This window comes from Melozone crissalis, unplaced genomic scaffold (genome assembly GCF_028551555.1).
Source record: "Melozone crissalis strain CALT ecotype California unplaced genomic scaffold, PUWL_Pcris_2 ptg000036l_1, whole genome shotgun sequence".
Classification (NCBI taxonomy): Eukaryota; Metazoa; Chordata; class Aves; order Passeriformes; family Passerellidae; genus Melozone; species Melozone crissalis.
In genome coordinates this window covers 13,912,139-13,917,822 of record NW_026535814.1, presented here as the reverse complement: position 1 = coordinate 13,917,822, position 5,684 = coordinate 13,912,139, and positions in this window count along the sequence as shown.

Here is a 5,684-nt window from a genome sequence, read left to right as displayed (position 1 = left end):
AGCCCGGAGGAGGCGATGCTGCCCGGGATGCGGAGCCCAGCCCCGCTCGGCAGCCGGGAGAGGGCAGCCGCAGCCCGAGCAGCGCGGCCGGGAGGAATTCCCCATCCCCAGCCTGGCCGGGCGCTGCTCCCTCTGCCCCGCAGCCCAGCCCGGGGGCGGCCGATCCCGCCCGACGCGCACACACCAGCCCCGTGCCCGTCCCGAGGTGAGCGTCCTCCTTCAGCAAACCCACTGCGTGCTGATGGAGCCGGGATCCTGCCGGGCAGAGGGTTTTCATCACCGTGTTCTCAGTATCCCCATCTTATCCCTATTTCCCAGCTCTGTTCCGTGCTACCCCCATTCCAAAGGCGTGGATCTGGGCTTGTGGAAGGCAGTTCATGGGACTTTTTGTATGAAAGATCAAGGCCTTTCCCATCCCTGTGAGCCACGAGCCAGGAGCAGCCTCCAGGGGCAGTGCTTAAGGAGAAACCCCATCCTGCCCAGATTCACAGATGTCAGCAGGTACCAGGAACGGCTGCATCAGCAGGATCAGCAGCATCTCAGCTCTGCTGGGATTTGCTGGAGAGATGAAGAGTTATTCTGCCGTGAGACTGAGGAGCAGGAACGTGACTGGTGTGCTCCTGGGTCTGAACAACCAAAAGATAGCCTGCACACTGTCACTGAGGGCTGTGGGAAGCAGCCAAGCTTGCCCATGGCAGGGTCTCTTTGTGTGGTGCCCGGGAGGCAGCTCCATGGGCAGCATCCACATGCTGAGGGCTGGCACCAGGGAGATGGGCAGCATCCACATGCTGAGAGCAGGCACTGTGCAGAGCCAGGAGAGAAATCCACCCTCCAGAACACTCCCGTTTTTCCTTTGTAAACAAATTCTCATGTTCTTTGGGTTGGTTTTTGCTTGCTATCTCATCCTGTAAATTTAATGCATTGAAAAAGTCATACTCAAATATTGCCATGGTCCTTCAGTGAATGTCTGCCTCGATTTTATTTTGGTAAAAAAAGCACGTCTTAGAAATTTAAGATGCCTAAATACAACAAAACTAATATCAAACTCTTAAAATCATCCTTAAAAGGCAAATGTCTCCCCTTCCTAGGTTTAACTCTCTGTGACTCAAAGCACTGTGTCAATGATTTCAGACCAAGTGTTGAGCCTTGTTTAGCAGGCTCCAGCACCCAGCTGCCTGTCCTGGGAGAAGGGCTGCCAAGTTGTCCATGGTTTCAGGAGCTGGCTGGCTTTCCCCTGTTTATCAGCTCACTAGCACTTTCTCCCTTTAATAGCAATGCAATCCAGCCAGCCATGTGACCCTGCAGGGACCAGGAGCCCTCTGAGGGCTGGGGAGGTTTTGTTTCATGTTCCCTGGTGGTTTTGGACTGCACTCCCGAAAGGCCAGCCCAGCCCTTGCTGCTGCCTGTCAGGCCCTGGCAGGAGGGCAGGCCCTGTAAACAGCCATGAGTGTAAGGCACCTCTCTGTGCTTCCCTCCTCAGCTGAGAGCTCGCCCGTGTCTCTCAGCATGCAGTGTTTCCCACGCTGCCTCCCAGCTGCTTGCAGTGCACAGTGGTGGGAGCAGCTGGGGTGGTTCAAGTCGCCAGAAAGGCATCTGTCCCCAGCCCCACATGGAGGTGTTCCCAGCCCTCAGCAGCCTCCAAACCTTAAACTCCACCCTTAAAGCAACTATAGTCACTGCTGTGGTGTCCTCTCTGGGGTGAGGGCCTGCCACAGCAGCAGGGGTGGACCAGGCTCTGTGAAGCTGAGGGCCACAGGCAACAAAAAACTGGGGTCCAAAGAGTGAGCCTGGGCTCTGAGCACTGCAGTGGCAGCTGGGCTGTGCTCCCCACTCCTCCTTTCAAGGTCAGGTGGATGAAAGTCCCTGGAGCAGCAGCAGTGCAGAACTCGGGCAATGCTCACTGCTGTTTTGCAGAGTGGAAGTGAAGAGCCAGAGAAGATGTAGCCAGACTGGGACGTCCGGGTGTTGGTACAGGTACTGTCTGTGATGTGGCATTGGTTTGGGCATCCATCAGCAATTTGTCTATGGCACAGGGTCATGAGAAGATGAAGGTCCTGAGGCTAGAGGCACCAGGAAAATAGAGAAATTTAATACTTAACAGTGTGTCTGGACATATCTGGGAGAAGCCACCCCATCTCGAACAGGATGGTCTTTGCACAGCACTGAGCCTCCTGCCTTTTGCTCCAGGTCAGGATTGCTCCCAGCTCCAGGATAGTGTGATAGCTCTGATGGTGTGAATCAGAGCAGAGCAGGGCTGGCAGGGCAAGCACTGCAGCACTTGGGGTTTTTGCTACCTTCATTTCACAATGTGGGCAGCCCAAGCTGTGACCATAATAAATAAAGTGACAGCCAGGGAGCAGAGCTCTCTGGTTTCCTGTACACCTCAGGCTGGCCAGGGTAAACACACAACAAGCCTGCACTTCAGACGGGGCCATGCCCACAGCACGTCAGCCAGAGCCTGGACACATGCCAAGCCAGCCAGAGCAAAGCCACTGAGCAGGAGGCTTCACAGGGCAAGTCCCACACAGGGCAAATACACTGGTGCTGAAGGGCACAGCCCCATTGCCCCAAGATGCCTTCATCCAGCAGGCACCTGCAGCTCTGGGATGACCACCTGTGTCTCTGGGATGTCAGGGACAGTCACTGGGGTTGGGTTACAGTACGTGTGTGCCCCATCCTTGCCCAGGCTGCAGGGTTGTAGAGGATCCTCAGACAGGCAGCCCTGAAATGGGTACTGGGAGAGGCTTCACACCATCAGCCAGGCCTGCTCATGAGGAGACACACCCTGTGGCAGTCCCCTCTGCACAGAAACCATGAGAGGACACCCCAGATTTCCGATGCACTCATCTCCAGTCCCCATAGTCCTCTTCCATCCATGCATCTGCTCCCCTCACATCACACAGGCAGAAATCCAGCGAGTGCTAACTCAGCCAGCAGGGCTGCGGACCAGCGTCCCCTTCCCTCAGCACATCACCATGACAGGGCACCTGCACATCAGCATGACACCTCTCACTTCAAGTCTGGCCCAGCTCCAGGTCTTGAGCTCATGATCCCAAACCTCTCAATCTCCTCACCCAGCCCAGCACATGGGAGCCCAGCTCATGGATGTGACCAGCTTCCTTCTGGCAAAGATCTCAGGACATCCCTGAGCACACAGCAGCAGCAGCAAGGCACGCAAAGCTGCCAACAGGGAGGTAGGGCAGCACACAGCTCTTATGTGATGGCCCAGTTCAGCTTGTCCTGCATGGGTTTGTGGTAGTGTAATTCAACCCCCAGATGTCTGCTCACATGTCCAAGCCTTGATCTACCTGGACAAGAGCTGTCAGCTTCCTCTCTGCTCAAGAGGAAAGGGAGGTCCCTAAATTCCGTCCTTTCGGGCTGCTGAGAAGGAGACCAGCTGTAGGACAGGATGCTGCAGGCAGCCTGAACATGTCCTTTTGCCATAGCAGAAGGAAGCAGTAGGGAGGTGTGTGGAGCCAATGATCCTCATCTGAGCCTGAGGATGGAGCAGAGGAAGAGCTGCAATGTCAGAGCTGCCCCGTGCCAGGGACATCCCGCTCCAAGGACCCTCAGGTGCATGCAGCCCCATCAAGTGCCCTGCTCATCCATCAGACCCCGCATCACTATCAAACCTCCTCCTCCTTCACCCAAGACTGCAGCTCTCTAGCTCTGCTCAGAGCTGGTAGCCCAACAACAGTCCAGATCCCCACTACATCCCTGCTCCCAGCACGCCCCTGACAGGGCCAGTTCCAGCCCCCTGCACAGACACCCTCCGGATCAGGTTCTGCTCTCAGATTCTCACTCCCAAGGGTGGCCCGGGCCCGGCAGAGCTGGGGTTTCCCCAGATGCTGGGCTCGGCTCTGCAGCGCTGCAGCGGCGGGGAAAGCAGCGTGTGGCGGCCGGCCAGCGGTGGCGCCGAGCAGCCCGGCTCCCGGTGCGCCGCCAGCACCGCGAGCAGGCACGGGGCAAAGCTCGGGGGCTGCTCCCGGGACAGCAACCAGGGCCAAATGCCTGCTGCAGCCCGTCCAACTCCGCTCCTTCCGCAGGAGCTGGCTATCCTGGAGGATGCTCAGGGTCCCTCAGCTCGCGCAGGATGCAGAGAGCAGAGCAGTATCGGGAGATGGGAAGGGGAAAGTTCGGAGCTGGATGGAGGAAATCTCTCTCTGCCCAGGACCAGCCCCTCCTACACCCCCAGGCTCCCGAAATCCACATGAGCCACCAGCTGAGGGAAGATGTGAGCAGGCTGGTGGAACCAGAGCCCACCTGCAAAGCACCTGAAGGCCACGTGAGGTGACTCAAGGAGGGACATCCCCAGCGTTGGCACATCCCCAGCTCTCGTAGTGCAGGTGGGATGGAGCTGGCCACGTGTGGCTGGTGAGGCAGCAGCCTCAGCCACAAGCAGATGTGCCACATTGGGCTATGCCCTGGGTGATGTGGGCACCAAGCCTCAGCCATGGCTGAGCTCAGCACTCACAGTGCAGCCAGGAGCCAGGAACTGCTCACCCCACACATAGCCTCCACCTCTCCCAAAGCCTGATATGGTGGGGTTGAGCTGGGATGAAGGAAAACACTAGTTTGTTATCATATTGATGCTCAGGAGGTGGGATAGCTCATGGGTGTATTTTTGTGGTGTTGAAGAGATAGGACTGGAAAACAGCAGGTAGTCTTTTGTTACTCGAGGTTCAGGGGCTCAGGGATGTACCTGGATATGGCAAGGATCAGTTTATCACTGTAAGGTTGCAGAAGGACTCTGTGACCCTGTTCATTTCTGCCAGCCCTGTTTTTGCAGGGGGAGTGCTGTATGGGTGCTGCACACACCTGGAATATGTGGCCAATATCTCTGCACAGGCAGAGACAATGTGGGGAGGGAAACACTGGGTGCGTCCCAGGGCTCCAGCAGTGCCAGCCTTGATGGCATCACATGGGGAAACCCCAAAGGAGACCTGGCCTGAGGTGCCACCAGAGACGAAAGCTCCCAGTGGGTCTTCACCAGCTGACTTCCTGCTGCACAATTCCAACAAATCTTTTTCTTCTCAAGAATTTTCACTGCAATAAAATGGCAAAACAAACCCATTTCCAAGGGAAAGCAGCTTGGGTGGTGGACGTGTCCTGCAAAAGAGGGATGCAAGCACACACCACAAGCTGCGAGGAGGAACGAGCCTTTTCTTCAACTCAGGGACACAAACCCCAGGGCCAGATTTCACCCTGCATGCTCCCCATCAAATAAACTACCACAATAATAAACCCCAAAGAAATGGCCAGCCCAGGGGCAAGGGAAACTGAGTCACAGCAGGACCTGCCTGCCTCCACTCTGATGGGATGCAGGGATGGGGGCAGGCACGGTTGGTGAATGCTGACCCCCGAGAGCACCGGAGAGGGCTGTGCATCCTCGGGGGCGTTCCTGAGCCTCGGGGGGACACCCGCGCCCCGGAGGGCACAGCACATCAATGCGCCACGGTGGGATCCCCATGCCAGCGCTCCGGCCGGACTGACACGGGGGGGAGCCCCGCGAATCCCGGGCAAGCGGTGGGCGCGGGCTTCGGACGCCTCCCGGTCCCGGGGGGCGGCTCACAGGCAGGAAGCGTCCCGGGGTGGTGGCGGCAGATTGGCAGAGCCCTGCTCCAATGGAGCGGCGGCGGCAGCCCCGGCGGCTTCGCGCCGCCTGCGCTACCGGCCCCAGCCAG